This window comes from Pseudophryne corroboree, chromosome 5 (genome assembly GCF_028390025.1).
Source record: "Pseudophryne corroboree isolate aPseCor3 chromosome 5, aPseCor3.hap2, whole genome shotgun sequence".
In the NCBI taxonomy this organism is placed as follows: domain Eukaryota; kingdom Metazoa; phylum Chordata; class Amphibia; order Anura; family Myobatrachidae; genus Pseudophryne; species Pseudophryne corroboree.
The window spans coordinates 393646377-393667215 of NC_086448.1; the positions used below are offsets into that span (position 1 = coordinate 393646377).

Genomic DNA, 20839 nt, shown 5'->3' on the forward strand with positions numbered 1-20839 from the left:
AACATGAGCTCCACACCGAAGTAGGGTGGAGGTGTTTAATGCGAACTAGGGGTCATCCAAGCGCCGCAAAAGGCCACCATGCCCTGCACGCCCCTTTTCTCTTTTCATATGCAGATGAGGGTTGAAGCCAACTTTGACCCACTGCTTGGATGACATCACCATATGCAAATCCATCTGCTGCAGGCCTTCCCCCAGGAATGCTTGTACTAGTTGTTGCATTTGGTTTGTTGTTTGGGGGTGCTTCAGTATTAGGCAGCCTTCTGCCCTCCCATGTTAATCTGAAAATATGTGTTCTCCTTGCAGTTGTTGTCCCCAGATGAGAGTTCCCTTGTGCTGCCTCAGTTGAATCTCCTTTACTTGACAGAGATGTGCCTGAGCAGCGGCCCTCCCCAGCTCTATCCCAAATCATACTTATTTTGCATAGGAGATACCATGGTCATGAAGATTGTTCTCCCAGGGTGAGGTTTATTCATTGCATTCTGGGTATGCTGACCCCTATGATTTCCCCAAATGTGGGAAACTCGACTGCATTATTTGTGGTAGTGGGGGACTGTGTTTGTGCTTTCCTCTGGTCAGCTCTGGTAAAAGTCAGATTTATTTGTCTCAGATCTTCCTCTAGCCTTGTTCTTCTTTCGAGAGTTCCCTTGTGCTGCCTCAGTTGGATCTCCTTCACTTGACAGGGGGGTGCCCGAGCAGCAACCCTCCCCAGCTCTATCCCAACTCCTACTTACCTGCCAGGTGAGATACTATGATCATGAAGGTGCTTCTCCCAGGGCAAGGCTCACCCATTGCACTCTGTGTGTGCTGCTCCTGCGATTTCCCCAAATGTGGGAAACTTGACTGCATAATTTGTGTTTCCCCTGGTCGGCTTTCGTATAATTCAGATCTCTTTGTCTCTGGTCTCTCTATAGCCTAGTTTGCTGTCTGTTTCCACTTTTCTTTTCTTGAGCCGCTCCCTTCTATGCCCTTGCGCACTATCTTGACTTCTCCCGTCTGCTTACTTTGTGCCTTCCAACGCACAATGCGAACTACAGGTAGTGCTGCAGGGCCCACACCCTTTTTACTTGCCTTACAGAGCAGCTCTGGAGCTATTACAGTGCCCAGCTGCTGCAAGTAATCAGCTTGAATGCTTCAGGGGCTGGGACATACCCAACATGAGCTCCACACCGAAGTAGGGTGGAGGTGTTTAATGCGAACTAGGGGTCATCCAAGCGCCGCAAAAGGCCACCATGCCCTGCACGCCCCTTTTCTCTTTTCATATGCAGATGAGGGTTGAAGCCAACTTTGACCCACTGCTTGGATGACATCACCATATGCAAATCCATCTGCTGCAGGCCTTCCCCCAGGAATGCTTGTACTAGTTGTTGCATTTGGTTTGTTGTTTGGGGGTGCTTCAGTATTAGGCAGCCTTCTGCCCTCCCATGTTCATCTGAAAATATGTGTTCTCCCTGCAGTTGTTGTCCCCAGATGAGAGTTCCCTTGTGCTGCCTCAGTTGAATCTCCTTTACTTGACAGAGATGTGCCTGAGCAGAGGCCCTCCCCAGCTCTATCCCAAATCATACTTATTTTGCATAGGAGATACCATGGTCATGAAGATTGTTCTCCCAGGGTGAGGTTCATTCATTGCATTCTGGGTATGCTGACCCCTATGATTTCCCCAAATGTGGGAAACTCGACTGCATTATTTGTGGTAGTGGGGGACTGTGTTTGTGCTTTCCTCTGGTCAGCTCTGGTAAAAGTCAGATTTATTTGTCTCAGATCTTCCTCTAGCCTTGTTCTTCTTTCGAGAGTTCCCTTGTGCTGCCTCAGTTGGATCTCCTTCACTTGACAGGGGGGTGCCCGAGCAGCGACCCTCCCCAGCTCTAGCCCAACTCCTACTTACCTGCCAGGTGAGATACTATGATCATGAAGGTGCTTCTCCCAGGGCAAGGCTCACCCATTGCACTCTGGGTCTGCTGCTCCTGCGATTTCCCAAAATGTGGGAAACTTGACTGCATAATTTGTGTTTCCCCTGGTTGGCTCTCGTATAATTCAGATCTCTTTGTCTCTGGTCTCTCTATAGCCTAGTTTGCTGTCTGTTTCCACTTTTCTTTTCTTGAGCCGCTCCCTTCTATGCCCTTGCGCACTATCTTGACTTCTCCCGTCTGCTTACTTTGTGCCTTCCAACGCACAATGCGAACTACAGGTAGTGCTGCAGAGCCCACACCCTTTTTACTTGCCTTACAGAGCAGCTCTGGAGCTATTACAGTGCCCAGCTGCTGCAAGTAATCAGCTTGAATGCTTCAGGGGCTGGGGCATAGCCAACATGAGCCCCACACCGAAGTAGGGTGGAGGTGCTTAATGCGAACTAGGGGTCATCCAAGCGCCGCAAAAGGCCGCCATGCCCTGCATACCCCTATTCTCTTTTCATATGCAGATGAGGGTTCCAGCCAACTTTGGCCCACTGCTTGGATGACATCACTGTATGCAAATCCGTCTTCTGCAGACCTTCCCCCAGGAATGCTTGTACTAGTTGTTGCATTTGGTTTGTTGTTTGGCAGTGCTTCAGTATTAGGCAGCCTTCTGCCCTCCCATGTTCATCTGAAAATATGTGTTCTCCCTGCAGTTGTTGTCCCCAGATGAGAGTTCCCTTGTGCTGCCTCAGTTGAATCTCCTTTACTTGACAGAGATGTGCCTGAGCAGCGGCCCTCCCCAGCCCTATCCCAAATCATACTTATTTTGCATAGGAGATACCATGGTCATGAAGATTGTTCTCCCAGGGTGAGGTTCATTCATTGCATTCTGGGTATGCTGACCCCTATGATTTCCCCAAATGTGAAAACTTGACTGCATTATTTGTGGTAGTGGGGGACTGTGTTTGTGCTTTCCTCTGGTCAGCTCTGGTAAAAGTCAGTTTTATTTGTCTCAGATCTTCCTCTAGCCTTGTTCTTCTTTCGAGAGTTCCCTTGTGCTGCCTCAGTTGGATCTCCTTCACTTGACAGGGGGGTGCCCGAGCAGCGACCCTCCCCAGCTCTAGCCCAACTCCTACTTACCTGCCAGGTGAGATACTATGATCATGAAGGTGCTTCTCCCAGGGCAAGGCTCACCCATTGCACTTTGGGTGTGCTGCCCCTGTGATTTCCCCAAATGTGGGAAACTTGACTGCATAATTTGTGTTTCCACTGGTCGGCTTTCATATAATTCAGATCTCTTTGTCTCAGGTCTCTCTCCAGCCTAGTTTGCTGTCTGTTTCCACTTCTTTTTTTTTGAGCCCCTCCCTTCTATGCCCTTGTGCACTATCCTCAATTCTCCTCCTGTCTGCTTACTTTGTGCCTTCCAATGCACAATGCAAACTACAGGTAGTGCTGCAGGGCCCACATTCTTTTACTTGCCTTACAGAGCAGCTCTGGAGCTGTTACAGTGCCAAGCTGCTTCAAGAAATCAGCTTGAATGCTTCAGGGGCTGGGGCATTGCCAACATGAGCCCCACACCGAAGGAGGGTGGGGGTGTTTAATGCGAACTAAGGGTCATCCAAGCGCCGCAAAAGGCCGCCATGCCCTGCATACCCCTTTTCTCTTTTCATATGCAGATGAGGGTTCCAGCCAACTTTGGCCCACTGCTTGGATGACATCACTGTATGCAAATCCGTCTTCTGCAAGACCTTCCCCCAGGAATGCTTGTACTAGTTGTTGCATTTGGTTTGTTGTTTGGGGGTGCTTCAGTATTAGGCAGCCTTCTGCCCTCCCATGTTCATTTGAAAATATGTGTTCTCCCTGCAGTTGTTGTCCCCAGATGAGAGTTCCCTTGTGCTGCCTCAGTTGAATCTCCTTTACTTGACAGAGATATGCCTGAGCAGCGGCCCTCCCCAGCCCTATCCCAAATCATACTTATTTTGCATAGGAGATACCATGGTCATGAAGATTGTTCTCCCAGGGTGAGGTTCATTCATTGCATTCTGGGTGTGCTGACCCCTGTGATTTCCCCAAATGTGGGAAACTCGACTGCATTATTTGTGGTAGTGGGGGATTGTGTTTGTGCTTTCCTCTGGTCAGCTCTGGTAAAAGTCATATTTCTTTGTCTCAGATCTTCCTCTAGCCTTGTTCTTCTTTCGAGAGTTCCCTTGTGCTGCCTCAGTTGGATCTCCTTCATTTGACAGGGGGGTGCCCGAGCAGCGACCCTCCCCAGCTCTAGCCCAACTCCTACTTACCTGCCAGGTGAGATACTATGATGATGTAGGTGCTTCTCCCAGGGCAAGGCTCACCCATTGCACTCTGGGTGTGCTGCCCCTGTGATTTCCCCAAATGTGGGAAACTTGACTGCATAATTTGTGTTTCCCCTGGTCGGCTCTCGTATAATTCAGATTTCTTTGTCTCAGGTCTCTCTCCAGCCTAGTTTGCTGTCTGTTTCCACTTCTCTTTTCTTGAGCCGCTCCCTTCTATGCCCTTGCGCACTATCCTGACTTCTCCCGTCAGCTTACTTTGTGCCTTCCAACGCACAATGCGAACTACAGGTAGTGCTGCAGGGCCCACAACCTTTTACTTGCCTTACAGAGCAGCTCTGGAGCTGTTACAGTGCCAAGCTGCTGCAAGAAATCAGCTTGAATGCTTCAGGGGCTGGGGCATTGCCAACATGAGCCCCACACCGAAGGAGGGTGGGGGTGTTTAATGCGAACTAAGGGTCATCCAAGCGCCGCAAAAGGCCGCCATGCCCTGCATACCCCTTTTCTCTTTTCATATGCAGATGAGGGTTCCAGCCAACTTTGGCCCACTGCTTGGATGACATCACTGTATGCAAATCCGTCTTCTGCAGACCTTCCCCCAGGAATGCTTGTACTAGTTGTTGCATTTGGTTTGTTGTTTGGGGGTGCTTCAGTATTAGGCAGCCTTCTGCCCTCCCATGTTCATTTGAAAATATGTGTTCTCCCTGCAGTTGTTGTCCCCAGATGAGAGTTCCCTTGTGCTGCCTCAGTTGAATCTCCTTTACTTGACAGAGATATGCCTGAGCAGCGGCCCTCCCCAGCCCTATCCCAAATCATACTTATTTTGCATAGGAGATACCATGGTCATGAAGATTGTTCTCCCAGGGTGAGGTTCATTCATTGCATTCTGGGTGTGCTGACCCCTGTGATTTCCCCAAATGTGGGAAACTCGACTGCATTATTTGTGGTAGTGGGGGACTGTGTTTGTGCTTTCCTCTGGTCAGCTCTGGTAAAAGTCATATTTCTTTGTCTCAGATCTTCCTCTAGCCTTGTTCTTCTTTCGAGAGTTCCCTTGTGCTGCCTCAGTTGGATCTCCTTCATTTGACAGGGGGGTGCCCGAGCAGCGACCCTCCCCAGCTCTAGCCCCACTCCTACTTACCTGCCAGGTGAGATACTATGATCAGGAAGGTGCTTCTCCCAGGGCAAGGCTCACCCATTGCACTCTGGGTGTGCTGCTCCTGCGATTTCCCCAAATGTGGGACACTTGACTGCATAATTTGTGTTTCCTCTGGTCGGCTCTCGTATAATTCAGATCTCTTTGTCTCAGGTCTCTCTCCAGCCTAGTTTGCTGTCTGTTTCCACTTCTCTTTTCTTGAGCCGCTCCCTTCTATGCCCTTGCGCACTATCCTGACTTCTCCCGTCAGCTTACTTTGTGCCTTCCAACGCACAATGCGAACTACAGGTAGTGCTGCAGGGCCCACAACCTTTTACTTGCCTTACAGAGCAGCTCTGGAGCTGTTACAGTGCCAAGCTGCTGCAAGAAATCAGCTTGAATGCTTCAGGGGCTGGGGCATAGCCAACATGAGCCCCACACCGAAGGAGGGTGGGGGTGTTTAATGCGAACTAAGGGTCATCCAAGCGCCGCAAAAGGCCGCCATGCCCTGCATACCCCTTTTCTCTTTTCATATGCAGATTAGGGTTCCAGCCAACTTTGGCCCACTGCTTGGATGACATCACTGTATGCAAATCCGTCTTCTGCAGACCTTCCCCCAGGAATGCTTGTACTAGTTGTTGCATTTGGTTTGTTGTTTGGGGGTGCTTCAGTATTAGGCAGCCTTCTGCCCTCCCATGTTCATTTGAAAATATGTGTTCTCCCTGCAGTTGTTGTCCCCAGATGAGAGTTCCCTTGTGCTGCCTCAGTTGAATCTCCTTTACTTGACAGAGATATGCCTGAGCAGCGGCCCTCCCCAGCCCTATCCCAAATCATACTTATTTTGCATAAGAGATACCATGTTCATGAAGATTGTTCTCCCAGGGTGAGGTTTATTCATTGCATTCTGGGTATGCTGACCCCTGTGATTTCCCCAAATGTGGGAAACTCGACTGCATTATTTGTGGTAGTGGGGGACTGTGTTTGTGCTTTCCTCTGGTCAGCTCTGGTAAAAGTCAGATTTCTTTGTCTCAGATCTTTCTCTAGCGTTGTTCTTCTTTCGAGAGTTCCCTTGTGCTGCCTCAGTTGGATCTTCTTCACTTGACAGGGGGGTGCCCGAGCAGCGACCCTCCCCAGCTCTAGCCCAACTCCTACTTACCTGCCAGGTGAGATACTATGATGATGTAGGTGCTTCTCCCAGGGCAAGGCTCACCCATTGCACTCTGGGTGTGCTGCCCCTGTGATTTCCCCAAATGTGGGAAACTTGACTGCATAATTTGTGTTTCCCCTGGTCGGCTCTCGTATAATTCAGATCTCTTTGTCTCAGGTCTCTCTCCAGCCTAGTTTGCTGTCTGTTTCCACTTCTCTTTTCTTGAGCCGCTCCCTTCTATGCCCTTGCGCACTATCCTGACTTCTCCCGTCAGCTTACTTTGTGCCTTCCAACGCACAATGCGAACTACAGGTAGTGCTGCAGGGCCCACACCCTTTTACTTGCCTTACAGAGCAGCTCTGGAGCTGTTACAGTGCTCAGCTGCTGCAAGAAATCAGCTTGAATGCTTCAGGGGCTGGGGCATAGCCAACATGAGCCCCACACCGAAGGAGGGTGGAGGTGTTTAATGCGAACTAGGGGTCATCCAAGCGCCGCAAAAGGCCGCCATGCCCTGCATGCCCCTTTTCTCTTTTCATATGCAGATGAGGGTTGAAGCCAACTTTGACCCACTGCTTGGATGACATCACCATATGCAAATCCATCTGCTGCAGGCCTTCCCCCAGGAATGCTTGTACTAGTTGTTGCATTTGGTTTGTTGTTTGGGGGTGCTTCAGTATTAGGCGGCCTTCTGCCCTCCCATGTTCATCTGAAAATATGTGTTCTCCCTGCAGTTGTTGTCCCCAGATGAGAGTTCCCTTGTGCTGCCTCAGTTGAATCTCCTTTACTTGACAGAGATGTGCCTGAGCAGCGGCCCTCCCCAGCTCTATCCCAAATCATACTTATTTTGCATAGGAGATACCATGGTCATGAAGATTGTTCTCCCAGGGTGAGGTTCATTCATTGCATTCTGGGTATGCTGACCCCTATGATTTCCCCAAATGTGGGAAACTCGACTGCATTATTTGTGGTAGTGGGGGACTGTGTTTGTGCTTTCCTCTGGTCAGCTCTGGTAAAAGTCAGATTTCTTTTTCTCAGATCTTTCTCTAGCCTTGTTCTTCTTTCGAGAGTTCCCTTGTGCTGCCTCAGTTGGATCTTCTTCACTTGACAGGGGGGTGCCCGAGCAGCGACCCTCCCCAGCTCTAGCCCAACTCCTACTTACCTGCCAGGTGAGATACTATGATCATGAAGGTGCTTCTCCCAGGGCAAGGCTCACCCATTGCACTCTGGGTGTGCTGCTCCTGCGATTTCCACAAATGTGGGAAACTTGACTGCATAATTTGTGTTTCCCCTGGTCGGCTCTCGTATAATTCAGATCTCTTTGTCTCAGGTCTCTCTCCAGCCTAGTTTGCTGTCTGTTTCCACTTCTCTTTTCTTGAGCCGCTCCCTTCTATGCCCTTGCGCACTATCTTGACTTCTCCCGTCTGCTTACTTTGTGCCTTCCAACGCACAATGCGAACTACAGGTAGTGCTGCAGGGCCGACCCCCTTTTTACTTGCCTTACAGAGCAGCTCTGGAGCTATTACAGTGCCCAGCTGCTGCAAGTAATCAGCTTGAATGCTTCAGGGGCTGGGGCATAGCCAACATGAGCCCCACACCGAAGTAGGGTGGAGGTGTTTAATGCGAACTAGGGGTCATCCAAGCACCGCAAAAGGCCGCCATGCCCTGCACGCCCCTTTTCTCTTTTCATATGCAGACGAGGGTTGAAGCCAACTTTGACCCACTGCTTGGATGACATCACCATATGCAAATCCAACTGCTGCAGGCCTTCCCCCAGGAATGCTTGTACTAGTTGTTGCATTTGGTTTGTTGTTTGGGGGTGCTTCAGTATTAGGCAGCCTTCTGCCCTCCCATGTTCATCTGAAAATATGTGTTCTCCCTGCAGTTGTTGTCCCCAGATGAGAGTTCCCTTGTGCTGCCTCAGTTGAATCTCCTTTACTTGACAGAGATGTGCCTGAGCAGCGGCCCTCCCCAGCCCTATCCTAAATCATACTTATTTTGCATAGGAGATACCATGGTCATGAAGATTGTTCTCCCAGGGTGAGGTTCATTCATTGCATTCTGGGTATGCTGACCCCTGTGATTTCCCCAAATGTGGGAAACTTGACTGCATTATTTGTGGTAATGGGGGACTGTGTTTGTGCTTTCCTCTGGTCAGCTCTGGTAAAAGCCAGATTTCTTTGTCTCAGATCTTCCTCTAGCCTTGTTCTTCTTTCGAGAGTTCTCTTGTGCTGCCTCAGTTGGATCTCCTTCACTTGACAGGGGGGGGGCCCGAGCAGCGACCCTCCTCAGCTCTTGCACAACTCCTGCTTACCTGCCAGGTGAGATACTATGATCATGAAGGTGCTTCTCCCAGGGCAAGGCTCACCCATTGCACTCTGTGTGTGCTGCTCCTGCGATTTCCCCAAATGTGGGAAACTCGACTGCATTATTTGTGGTAGTGGGGGACTGTGTTTGTGCTTTCCTCTGGTCAGCTCTGGTAAAAGTCAGATTTATTTGTCTCAGATCTTCCTCTAGCCTTGTTCTTTTTTCGAGAGTTCCCTTGTGCTGCCTCAGTTGGATCTCCTTCACTTGACAGGGGGGTGCCCGAGCAGCGACCCTCCCCAGCTCTAGCCCAACTCCTACTTACCTGCCAGGTGAGATACTATGATCATGAAGGTGCTTCTCCCAGGGCAAGGCTCACCCATTGCACTCTGGGTGTGCTGCTCCTGCAATTTCCCCAAATGTGGGAAACTTGACTGCATAATTTGTGTTTCCCCTGGTCGGCTCTCGTATAATTCAGATCTCTTTGTCTCAGGTCTCTCTCCAGCCTAGTTTGCTGTCTGTTTCCACTTCTCTTTTCTTGAGCCGCTCCCTTCTATGCCCTTGCGCACTATCCTGACTTCTCCCGTCTGCTTACTTTGTGCCTTCCAACGCACAATGCGAACTACAGGTAGTGCTGCAGGGCCCACACCCTTTTACTTGCCTTACAGAGCAGCTCTGGAGCTATTACAGTGCCCAGCTGCTGCAAGAAATCAGCTTGAATGCTTCAGGGGCTGGGGCATAGCCAACATGAGCCCCACACCGAAGGAGGGTGGAGGTGTTTAATGCGAACTAGGGGTCATCCAAGCGCCGCAAAAGGCCGCCATGCCCTGCACGCCCCTTTTCTCTTTTCATATGCAGACGAGGGTTGAAGCCAACTTTGACTCACTGCTTGGATGACATCACCATATGCAAATCCATCTGCTGCAGGCCTTCCCCCAGGAATGCTTGCACTAGTTGTTGCATTTGGTTTGTTGTTTGGGGGTGCTTCAGTATTAGGCAGCCTTCTGCCCTCCCATGTTCATCTGAAAATATGTGTTCTCCCTGGAGTTGTTGTCCCCAGATGAGAGTTCCCTTGTGCTGCCTCAGTTGAATCTCCTTTACTTGACAGAGATGTGCCTGAGCAGCGGCCCTCCCCAGCCCTATCCCAAATCATACTTATTTTGCATAGGAGATACCATGGTCATGAAGATTGTTCTCCCAGGGTGAGGTTCATTCATTGCATTCTGGGTATGCTGACCCGTATGAGTTCCCCAAATGTGGGAAACTCGACTGCATTATTTGTGGTAGTGGGGGACTGTGTTTGTGCTTTCCTCTGGTCAGCTCTGGGAAAAGTCAGATTTATTTGTCTCAGATTTTCCTCTAGCCTTGTTCTTCTTTCGAGAGTTCCCTTGTGCTGCCTCAGTTGGATCTCCTTCACTTGACAGGGGGGTGCCCGAGCAGCGACCCTCCCCAGCTCTAGCCCAACTCCTACTTACCTGCCAGGTGAGATACTATGATCAGGAAGGTGCTTCTCCCAGGGCAAGGCTCACCCATTGCAGTCTGGGTGTGCTGTTCCTGTGATTTCCCCAAATGTGGGAAACTTGACTGCATAATTTGTGTTTCCCCTGGTCGGCTCTCGTATAATTCAGATCTCTTTGTCTCAGGTCTCTCTCCAGCCTAGTTTGCTGTCTGTTTCCACTTCTCTTTTCTAGAGCCGCTCCCTTCTATGCCCTTGCGCACTATCCTGACTTCTCCCGTCTGCTTACTTTGTGCCTTCCAACGCACAATGCAAACTACAGGTAGTGCTGCAGGGCCCAAGCCCTTTTACTTGCCTTACAGAGCAGCTCTGGAGCTGTTACAGTGCCCAGCTGCTGCAAGAAATCAGCTTGAATGCTTCAGGGGCTGGGGCATAGCCAACATGAGCCCCACACCGAAGGAGGGTGCAGGATTTTAATGCGAACTAAGGGTCATCCAAGCGCCGCAAAAGGCTGCCATGCCCTGCACGCCCCTTTTCTCTTTTCATATTGTGACCCTATAGGTTGTGTATAGTACATAAGTAGGGACAATACATAAATTGTAAATGTTATTTAACTATATATATGATAAAGTACATAGGGACCATGTATTGTACCTCACAATAAAGTGATTGGTGTAACTGAGGTAAATTAATGAGTATGTAATATGCTCTATGGTCACTATAGTCAGCACGAGACCCTGGCTGTCTTTTGCACTCCCTCCTAAATGCACGAGACAATCTATGAGGAGGGGAGTCACGAGGAGTGAGCGGGAAAATAGGGGCACGAGAGCCCCGTTATTGACTATAAAAGGGGAGAGATTTGACCGCAAGTTAGTTCTACGAGGGACGCTGAGGAGTCTGTTTCTCCCTGTCTTCCGTGCGCTGCACAAGAGATGTGCTGTGAACATCGCAGCGCCGGAGGGAGAAGAAGCAGCCTACCTTGAAAGCGACCCCTGTGAAGAGAGGAGCGGCGGCGGCTGGCGACATCAATAGACAGAGGCGGAGAGCGGAAGAAGAGGCGGCGAGTGACGGGAGATCCGGCATTGGCTGCCGTCATCCGAAGAGGCGGACACCAGAGGCTGGCTGGAGGCGCGTCAGTCTGGAGGCGGCGCTAGCGGCGATTCCCCTCTGGTAAGACCCCAGCATTAGGGGCCGGCCGAAGGTGCGGGCTGAAAGGGGATGTCCAAGAGAGGAAGTGAGAGGAGGGGCCGCTGCTAACAGCTGGAACACCGCCAACAAGGGAGCCACACAGCTGACAGGAGGAGGGAGACCCAAGAGCCACAGATAGACACCACAAAGACACTCCTCTCAAGACAGGACAGCGGAACAGCGGGTGGCCTCTCAGCGTACCCTGAGGTGAGAGAATTGTTTCAGCCTCCTAGCTAACACAGAGAGCGGGGGAGAGCTGTGACAATAGCACCCTTCATTACAGTTAAGAGGAGAAAGGAAAGGCAGCCTCCTAGCTATCTCAGAGAGCGGGGGAGAGCTGTGAATACAATATCCAAGATCCAACTATCCTCCAATCGGTGATCAGGGGAGGAGTTAATCCGTACAGCGATTGGCCATCAGCTGGAGCCATGGTTGAAGACAACTAAGGTCTGTAATAACTCCTTTTCATATCATTCACACCACCATAATAGCTGACATAATCAATAGTTGGCTCTTATAAGGAGAGACTAAAATGGATAAGTAATGACTGCGTTGTAAATAAGTAATTACACACTCTGCAAGGAGATAGGAAGAAGACTTTAATTACAAAACACTGTTAGAGTTTAAGTGACTTAGGCTGGCTCATTAATACAGACCAGACTGGACATTTGTTATATTCAGGGGATAAGATTATAGGAATCTTCAGAGAAGAAACCCCACATAGCTATGAACCTAACTTCCTTTGTTCAACAAGTACAAGTATTTTATGATAAGCATTTTAACTGAGATCAAAGTTGAGCAAATGCTAGTTCTGAAAGGATTACAGTGAGAGGACAGCGACATCTAGTGAGGATTTTTAACACCCTTCAGGAGTAAATTTAACCAGCAAAGGAAACAGTGTTATCTAACAGATACAATTCGTAGTGGAAACAAAATTGATAGTCTACACAAAGTAACTATTTAACAGGATACAGTACTGCTACTACCCAGAGGTATATTGGAACAGGATTTGAGCATAGTTACTTCAACTTGAATTTATATATATATATATATATATATATATATAAATAGAGTCATCAGTAAACTACAGGGTCTGTCAGGAGGAAATATCCTAATAAGACATTGTGTATATATATGCATATATATAATCACTAACTATTTCAACCCTGCGTATATATTATTTCAAATGGACTATGATATGTTGTGAATAGTAATGTGTTATGTAGGTTTCTAAACTGTGAAATGTTATCTGACAATTGCTTATGTATAACTATATTTGTGATGTTATAGATATATAAAATTTAACACCAAACTGTGAAGTGTATTGAATGACATACTTACCGGTATATTAACTATATAGCTGTTTCATTAGATTAGTAACCCTTATTGACGTTTTCTCTCTGTAAGAAAAAATAGATACATGTGTAGGGTTAACTTAAACTGAGCCCTTCTCTACCATTAAAGGATATGGTATAGCAAAAGTTTAGTGGAGGCACTTTAAAATAGTAATCTCATTACGTCAATATTAATAAAAAGGGTTACATAGTGGAGGCACTGCTGAGACGGACAGTATTTATACCCTCCTGCCTGTCATGGAATGCATAGATGAAAAAGATATTTATACCTGGTGTATTGACCGAGGTGTGAATGTAAGGAATAGTGTAAGTTTAGTGGGAAATTTTACTAATGTATCGGATGAAGAAGTGCTTAAAGAAGCAAATAAACTGTGTGGGATTAGATCACCAATTTTAATAGATAAGTGGAAAGGAATTCTAGGGGAAACGTGTGCCGTTCTAATAACTAACCAAAATATTTTAGATGCTTCTTTGATCCCTATTAATATTTTAGTGGAAAGTGTACCAGGGAGACAGTGGATTGTTATATGGCCTAGCCAAATAGTAGTAGATGGGGAAGAAGCTGCTGAAGCTCATGGGACTGGAGTGGAAGATAATAGGAGGGATCATCAGAATATGGGGGATTTTGTAGCAGCCAACCTAAATAGTACTCCCACTATAGAACCACAAGTAGAAGCAGTAATGGATAAAGTTGTAAGTCACTTTGAAAGGTGGCATTACGAAGGTGGTTATAGGAGGTTAAGAGTCTTTTCGGGGATAATTCCGGTTCCCACTGGGGAAGAAAGCTATGAAGTTTGGAGAGAAGCTGCAGTACAGCATTCAGAGGAGTGGAGATGCCCGGAGCATATAAAAAAACAACGAATTGTTGAGAGTTTACGAGGCCCAGCAATGGGGATTATACATGCCACCCGAAGGAGCAACTTTCAGGCCACTTTGAAAGATTATTTTACGGCTTTGGACTTTTCTTTTGGAATAATAGAGGAAATTGAAGATATATTATCCAGACTCCATCGTACTTTCCAAGAACCTAATGAGACTCTTACAGATTATATCTACCGAATAGATAAGATTCTATATAAACTTTTAGATAAAGGAGGAATTGAGCAAAAAGATATGGATGAACGCCGTATAAAGCATGTTTTAAGAGGAGCATTAACTAATAACTCAGTAGCTCAAAGACTAAGGTGCAGTATGCCCCGAATTCCTCCCCCCACTATGAGTGATTTAATAAAGGAAGTAAAGTTAGAAGAAGTTCAGATAGAGAACAGAGAAAAAAATTTAAAACGAGTAAAAATTGTATCCCCCTCTGCTGATGTTTCCTCAAACAGCGACAAATTATATAAGTTATTAGAGGACCAGAATAAAAAATTAGATCAACTCATAACTTTACAGAGTAATAGATCAGATGCACTGCCCATGGGAAGGGGTAGAGGATATACAAGAAGACAAGATAACAGAGACAACATCACGTGTTATCGATGTGGACAATTAGGACATCGATCTTTTGAGTGTCATCGTATTGGATATAATAGGAGAAGTAATCAGGGCCGAATGGATCAAAATATGGAACAGCCGGAAAACGTCAGAGGGATGCCGATGAACCCCGCATCGACTCCCGAACTATAGTGTGTGCAATGGGGAGTGCCCAGTGGTCGGATCCTATTCCGGAAGGAATGATGGGAAAGGCTCCAAGGGTACAAGCGTTGATCAATGGGAAAGCATGTATGGTGTTGTTAGATAGTGGGTCCCAAGTATCCATTATATTTGAAAGTTGGTACCGACAACATCTGTTTAATGTACCATTGCTACCATTTGATGGTTTGGCCATATGGGGATTAAGTGCTCAAAAGTATCCCTATTTAGGTTATGTATCCACTCACATTGAGTTCTCTCAATCCCCCTATGGGAATGCAGAACCCTTACCTTTAATTGCCCTCGTGTGTCCCGATTCTCCCGGAGACCAAGGACATGTGTCTGTTATTGTAGGAACTAATTCCAATCTCTTTAAAACTTTATCTGATTGGTGTTTAAGTCAGGATACCCTGATTAATTCTAATGGGGATAAAACATGTCCTTTGTCTCCAGAGTTAGTGGAGGTGAGAGAGATTTGTATATCTGGGTGTAAGGTGGAATCCACATCTCCTAGAAAAACTGAAACATTCCACTCCAAACTTAGTGATTGTTTCCAGGGTAGTGACATTAACTGTAGTGATAAAGAAAAATTGATGGGAGAATTACATTTTAGAAAGCCAGTATTTTCATTGGAAGAATGGGATTTGGGTACAGCAGTGGGAGTTGAACATCGAATTCATTTAACTGATGACACTCCTTTCCGGGAGAGGTCACGTCGATTAGCTCCTGCCGATTTTGATGACGTAAGACTACATTTAAAGAATTTGCTTGAGAACCATGTTATAGCAAATTCTGAAAGTCAATATGCATCTCCTATTGTGGTGGCTCGAAAGAAAAATGGTGATATTAGATTGTGTATTGATTATAGGACTTTAAATAACCGTACCATCCCTGACCAATACACAGTACCTAAGGTAGAAGAGGCGTTAGACTGTTTACAAGGCAGTCAATGGTTTTCAGTGTTGGATATGAGGTGTGGATACTATCAGATTCCCATGAAAGCAGAAGATAGAGCCAAGACTGCTTTTATTTGTCCCATAGGATTTTTTGAATTTCTTAAAATGCCCCAAGGAGTGAAGGGTGCCCCTGCCACATTTCAAAGGGCCATAGAACTAACCATTGGGGATATGTGTTATAGGGAGGTACTAGTTTATCTAGATGATATTATAGTATTTGGGAAAACACTTGACGAACATAATACCCGATTAATTAAAGTATTGGATAGATTGCAACAAAAAGGATTAAAATTATCCATCGACAAATGTAAACTTTGTCAAAAGGTAGTTAAATATCTGGGTCATGTAGTTAGTAGAGAAGGTGTGGCTACTGATCCGGAAAAAGTGGCGGCAGTACATCATTGGCCTCGTCCCAACAAAATAAAAGATTTACGTTCCTTTTTGGGGTTTTGTGGCTACTATCGACGATTTGTGTCAAATTATTCTAAAGTGGCTCAACCCCTAACTGAGCTAACAAAAGGATATCCCCCTTTTAATAAAGGTCAGAAGACCAAATATCACCGTAACAGCAAAGAGTACTTCAAACCTCATGAAGAATTTGGGGAACGGTGGACGCAGGCTTGTGAGGAAGCTTTTCAGCAACTAAAGCATTGTTTAACTCACACTCCAGTGTTAGCTTATGCAAATCCCACACTACCATATGAATTGCATATTGATGCTTCGTTTGAAGGATTGGGAGGAGTATTGTATCAGTGGCAAGATAATCAATTGCGTCCTATTTCATATGTTAGTAGAGGACTATCTTCCAGTGAAAGACGATATGCTGTACACAAACTAGAATTTCTAGCTTTAAAATGGACAGTAGTCGAAAAATTTCATGATTACCTCTACGGAGTAAGTTTTATTGTACAAACTGACAATAATCCCCTTACCTACATAAATTCAACTGCTAAATTAGATGCCACTGGACATCGATGGATGGCTGCTCTATCAAATTATCAATTTACTCTGAAATATAGGCCTGGGATACAAAACACTGATGCTGATGCTTTATCTCGTTTACCACATACTTATGAGGATAGTACCAATGATGAATGGATCGAAGTTCCAGCTCCTGCAATTCAAAGCTTATGTCATCAAATAAATGGATCTCTTAATTTACACCAAGAAAGAGTAAGTTCGTTGGGAGCTTCAGATTCTGCATTACCTTTAATGTACTGTTGGGTGTCTAGATCTGAATTGGGGGGATTGGAAATATTATCGATGGAACAGATAAGAATTACTCAGAGTGAAGACCCTGATCTAAAACCTGTAATGGATCATTTGAGTCATGGTCTTCCTATCATGAATACAAGTGGTTTATCCCGGAAAACTAAAATATTATTACAACAAAGAAAGAAATTATTGTTAAGACATGGGATCCTATATAGGAGAACTAAGAAGACATCAGGGGCGGTTAAACAACAACTTGTCATCCCGTATAAGTATGTATATATGGTCCTCAAATCGTTACATGTCCAACATGGACATTTAGGATATGAGAAGACCCAACAACTAATTTCGGAAAGAGTATACTGGCCTTTCATGAACCATGACATTGGAGAATATTGTAAAAATTGTAAAAATTGTATCCTACGGAAGTCATTACCTACAAATTCAGCACCCTTAATTAATATAAACAGTTCAGGCCCTATGGAATTAGTCTGTATCGATTTTTTATCTTTAGAGGGACCAAATGGTAAAGAAAGCAATATCTTAATAGTTACAGACCATTTTACAAGATATGCACAAGCATATGTAACCCCTGATCAAAAAGCTTTAACCGTGGCTAAGACTTTGTGGGACAAGTTTTTTGTGCATTATGGACTGCCTGTTAGGATTCATTCGGACCAGGGACGAGATTTCGAGAGTAAATTGATAAAAGAATTGTGTAGTTGTTGTGGAATAAAAAAATCTAGGACATCTCCGTATCACCCACAGGGTGACCCACAACCGGAACGGTTTAACAGAACATTGTTGAACATGCTTGGAACCTTGTCCACCAAAGATAAGATGCAATGGAAGCGGCATGTATGTCAGCTAGTTCATGCCTACAATTGTACCATCAATGAAGCCACTGGGTACTCCCCATATGTACTTATGTTCGGGAGGGAAGCACGATTACCAATTGACGTTTGTTTAGGGATCACTTTGGGAAATCATAACCCTTGTACACACACTCAATATATAAAGAAACTTCGGAAGGAGCTACATGAAGCGTATACTCTCGCACAAGAGATGTCAAAAAAGCAAGGAGAAAAGAATAAACAGTATTATGATAGGAAAGTAAAAGAACATGTATTATTACCTGGAGACAGAGTTTTGTTAAAGCGACTAGGAAGCCCAAAACGTCAAAAATTGGCTAATAGATGGAGAGAGAATCCCTACCGGATAATAGACAAATTGCCAGGTATTCCTGTATATCGTTTAATATCTGAAGACAATGAGGGACCCATACTTACATATCACCGACAACATTTGTTACCAATTAACCAAGAAATTTCTTTTCAAGACAGTAGTACATCGGACAATAATATAACTAAATTAGAGCAGAATAAACCATTACTCTCTCTGACTCACACTACTCAAAACCAATGGAATGTATTGGATGATTTATATGATAACAATACCGGCTATTTCTATAATTCCGATAATCAAAATGTGAGCAGTAACTTAAGAGAAAATCAAGACGGCACTATAGGAAGAGAATATCCTTTTGTAGGGGTAGACCTAGATAGTGGAGAAAATTATGGAGAGGAGGGTAGTGAAAATGTTATGACAATGCCATCTGCAAATGACTATTCTGATATCTCATCTGTCAGTCCTGATACAGAATCCTCCGTAGAGGAAAGAGATCACATGGAAGGGAGGCCTCAAAGAATACGTAAACCACCCAAGAGATTTACTTACAACAAGTTGGGGAGTCCCTCTTTTGAGCCTTACATTACGCATTCTAGTGTAGTAAATAGTTGGCCATATTTTGGTTATGTTGGTGATATGGTTATTGTTTAATTTGAAATATGTATAGTAACTATAATATAATAATATATATATAGCAATTTATAAAAAGGTGGTTATCTGTGTGATGTGAATGCTTATTTATCTTCCAGATAACCAGGGGGAGAATGTGACCCTATAGGTTGTGTATAGTACATAAGTAGGGACAATACATAAATTGTAAATGTTATTTAACTATATATATGATAAAGTACATAGGGACCATGTATTGTACCTCACAATAAAGTGATTGGTGTAACTGAGGTAAATTAATGAGTATGTAATATGCTCTATGGTCACTATAGTCAGCACGAGACCCTGGCTGTCTTTTGCACTCCCTCCTAAATGCACGAGACAATCTATGAGGAGGGGAGTCACGAGGAGTGAGCGGGAAAATAGGGGCACGAGAGCCCCGTTATTGACTATAAAAGGGGAGAGATTTGACCGCAAGTTAGTTCTACGAGGGACGCTGAGGAGTCTGTTTCTCCCTGTCTTCCGTGCGCTGCACAAGAGATGTGCTGTGAACATCGCAGCGCCGGAGGGAGAAGAAGCAGCCTACCTTGAAAGCGACCCCTGTGAAGAGAGGAGCGGCGGCGGCTGGCGACATCAATAGACAGAGGCGGAGAGCGGAAGAAGAGGCGGCGAGTGACGGGAGATCCGGCATTGGCTGCCGTCATCCGAAGAGGCGGACACCAGAGGCCGGCTGGAGGCGCGTCAGTCTGGAGGCGGCGCTAGCGGCGATTCCCCTCTGGTAAGACCCCAGCATTAGGGGCCGGCCGAAGGTGCGGGCTGAAAGGGGATGTCCAAGAGAGGAAGTGAGAGGAGGGGCCGCTGCTAACAGCTGGAACACCGCCAACAAGGGAGCCACACAGCTGACAGGAGGAGGGAGACCCAAGAGCCGCAGATGGAAACCACAAAGACACTCCTCTCAAGACAGGACAGCGGAACAGCGGGTGGCCTCTCAGCGTACCCTGAGGTGAGAGAATTGTTTCAGCCTCCTAGCTAACACAGAGAGCGGGGGAGAGCTGTGACAATAGCACCCTTCATTACAGTTAAGAGGAGAAAGGAAAGGCAGCCTCCTAGCTATCTCAGAGAGCGGGGGAGAGCTGTGAATACAATATCCAAGATCCAACTATCCTCCAATCGGTGATCAGGGGAGGAGTTAATCCGTACAGCGATTGGCCATCAGCTGGAGCCATGGTTGAAGACAACTAAGGTCTGTAATAACTCCTTTTCATATCATTCACACCACCATAATAGCTGACATAATCAATAGTTGGCTCTTATAAGGAGAGACTAAAATGGATAAGTAATGACTGCGTTGTAAATAAGTAATTACACACTCTGCAAGGAGATAGGAAGAAGACTTTAATTACAAAACACTGTTAGAGTTTAAGTGACTTAGGCTGGCTCATTAATACAGACCAGACTGGACATTTGTTATATTCAGGGGATAAGATTATAGGAATCTTCAGAGAAGAAACCCCACATAGCTATGAACCTAACTTCCTTTGTTCAACAAGTACAAGTATTTTATGATAAGCATTTTAACTGAGATCAAAGTTGAGCAAATGCTAGTTCTGAAAGGATTACAGTGAGAGGACAGCGACATCTAGTGAGGATTTTTAACACCCTTCAGGAGTAAATTTAACCAGCAAAGGAAACAGTGTTATCTAACAGATACAATTCGTAGTGGAAACAAAATTGATAGTCTACACAAAGTAACTATTTAACAGGATACAGTACTGCTACTACCCAGAGGTATATTGGAACATGATTTGAGCATAGTTACTTCAACTTGAATTTATATATATATATATATATATATATATATAAATAGAGTCATCAGTAAACTACAGCGTCTGTCAGGAGGAAATATCCTAATAAGACATTGTATATATATGCATATATATAATCACTAACTATTTCAACCCTGCGTATATATTATTTCAAATGGACTATGATATGTTGTGAATAGTAATGTGTTATGTAGGTTTCTAAACTGTGAAATGTTATCTGACAATTGCTTATGTATAACTATATTTGTGATGTTATAGATATATAAAATTTAACACCAAACTGTGAAGTGTATTGAATGACATACTTACCGGTATATTAACTATATAGCTGTTTCATTAGATTAGTAACCCTTATTGACGTTTTCTCTCTGTAAGAAAAAATAGATACATGTGTAGGGTTAACTTAAACTGAGCCCTTCTCTACCATTAAAGGATATGGTATAGCAAAAGTTTAGTGGAGGCACTTTAAAATAGTAATCTCATTACGTCAATATTAATAAAAAGGGTTACAATATGCAGACGAGGGTTGAAGCCAACTTTGACCCACTGCTTGGATGACATCACCATATGCAAATCCATCTGCTGCAGGCCTTCCCCCAGGAATGCTTGCACTAGTTGTTGCATTTGGTTTGTTGTTTG

The 20839-nt window shown here is 45.3% G+C and overlaps 19 non-coding genes across 19 annotated transcripts; all 19 read left to right on the forward strand.

The window, feature by feature from the left end:
* The first annotated feature begins 407 nt into the window (after nucleotides 1–407).
* Nucleotides 408–571, forward strand: LOC134930805 (U1 spliceosomal RNA). Its single transcript, XR_010178719.1, has one exon. It is a non-coding gene; the product is annotated as a U1 spliceosomal RNA (small nuclear RNA).
* Nucleotides 572–723: 152 nt separating this feature from the next.
* LOC134931024 (U1 spliceosomal RNA) lies at nucleotides 724–886 on the forward strand. The gene has a single exon (XR_010178903.1). It is a non-coding gene; the product is annotated as a U1 spliceosomal RNA (small nuclear RNA).
* A 672-nt stretch (nucleotides 887–1558) lies between these two features.
* On the forward strand, nucleotides 1559–1722 carry LOC134930827 (U1 spliceosomal RNA). Its single transcript, XR_010178738.1, has one exon. It is a non-coding gene; the product is annotated as a U1 spliceosomal RNA (small nuclear RNA).
* Nucleotides 1723–1874: 152 nt separating this feature from the next.
* Nucleotides 1875–2037, forward strand: LOC134931150 (U1 spliceosomal RNA). Its single transcript, XR_010179001.1, has one exon. It is a non-coding gene; the product is annotated as a U1 spliceosomal RNA (small nuclear RNA).
* Nucleotides 2038–2709: 672 nt separating this feature from the next.
* On the forward strand, nucleotides 2710–2872 carry LOC134930963 (U1 spliceosomal RNA). The gene has a single exon (XR_010178858.1). It is a non-coding gene; the product is annotated as a U1 spliceosomal RNA (small nuclear RNA).
* A 152-nt stretch (nucleotides 2873–3024) lies between these two features.
* LOC134931012 (U1 spliceosomal RNA) lies at nucleotides 3025–3187 on the forward strand. The gene has a single exon (XR_010178901.1). It is a non-coding gene; the product is annotated as a U1 spliceosomal RNA (small nuclear RNA).
* A 675-nt stretch (nucleotides 3188–3862) lies between these two features.
* On the forward strand, nucleotides 3863–4026 carry LOC134930800 (U1 spliceosomal RNA). Its single transcript, XR_010178714.1, has one exon. It is a non-coding gene; the product is annotated as a U1 spliceosomal RNA (small nuclear RNA).
* Nucleotides 4027–4178: 152 nt separating this feature from the next.
* LOC134931173 (U1 spliceosomal RNA) lies at nucleotides 4179–4341 on the forward strand. Its single transcript, XR_010179017.1, has one exon. It is a non-coding gene; the product is annotated as a U1 spliceosomal RNA (small nuclear RNA).
* Nucleotides 4342–5012: 671 nt separating this feature from the next.
* LOC134930799 (U1 spliceosomal RNA) lies at nucleotides 5013–5176 on the forward strand. Its single transcript, XR_010178713.1, has one exon. It is a non-coding gene; the product is annotated as a U1 spliceosomal RNA (small nuclear RNA).
* A 152-nt stretch (nucleotides 5177–5328) lies between these two features.
* LOC134931009 (U1 spliceosomal RNA) lies at nucleotides 5329–5491 on the forward strand. Its single transcript, XR_010178898.1, has one exon. It is a non-coding gene; the product is annotated as a U1 spliceosomal RNA (small nuclear RNA).
* A 671-nt stretch (nucleotides 5492–6162) lies between these two features.
* LOC134930848 (U1 spliceosomal RNA) lies at nucleotides 6163–6326 on the forward strand. Its single transcript, XR_010178755.1, has one exon. It is a non-coding gene; the product is annotated as a U1 spliceosomal RNA (small nuclear RNA).
* A 152-nt stretch (nucleotides 6327–6478) lies between these two features.
* Nucleotides 6479–6641, forward strand: LOC134931172 (U1 spliceosomal RNA). The gene has a single exon (XR_010179016.1). It is a non-coding gene; the product is annotated as a U1 spliceosomal RNA (small nuclear RNA).
* A 671-nt stretch (nucleotides 6642–7312) lies between these two features.
* Nucleotides 7313–7476, forward strand: LOC134930828 (U1 spliceosomal RNA). The gene has a single exon (XR_010178739.1). It is a non-coding gene; the product is annotated as a U1 spliceosomal RNA (small nuclear RNA).
* Nucleotides 7477–7628: 152 nt separating this feature from the next.
* LOC134931103 (U1 spliceosomal RNA) lies at nucleotides 7629–7791 on the forward strand. The gene has a single exon (XR_010178970.1). It is a non-coding gene; the product is annotated as a U1 spliceosomal RNA (small nuclear RNA).
* A 672-nt stretch (nucleotides 7792–8463) lies between these two features.
* On the forward strand, nucleotides 8464–8627 carry LOC134930904 (U1 spliceosomal RNA). The gene has a single exon (XR_010178806.1). It is a non-coding gene; the product is annotated as a U1 spliceosomal RNA (small nuclear RNA).
* Nucleotides 8628–8780: 153 nt separating this feature from the next.
* On the forward strand, nucleotides 8781–8943 carry LOC134930850 (U1 spliceosomal RNA). The gene has a single exon (XR_010178757.1). It is a non-coding gene; the product is annotated as a U1 spliceosomal RNA (small nuclear RNA).
* A 152-nt stretch (nucleotides 8944–9095) lies between these two features.
* On the forward strand, nucleotides 9096–9258 carry LOC134930997 (U1 spliceosomal RNA). The gene has a single exon (XR_010178887.1). It is a non-coding gene; the product is annotated as a U1 spliceosomal RNA (small nuclear RNA).
* A 671-nt stretch (nucleotides 9259–9929) lies between these two features.
* On the forward strand, nucleotides 9930–10093 carry LOC134930966 (U1 spliceosomal RNA). The gene has a single exon (XR_010178861.1). It is a non-coding gene; the product is annotated as a U1 spliceosomal RNA (small nuclear RNA).
* Nucleotides 10094–10245: 152 nt separating this feature from the next.
* Nucleotides 10246–10408, forward strand: LOC134931136 (U1 spliceosomal RNA). The gene has a single exon (XR_010178989.1). It is a non-coding gene; the product is annotated as a U1 spliceosomal RNA (small nuclear RNA).
* The last annotated feature ends 10431 nt before the right edge of the window (nucleotides 10409–20839 follow it).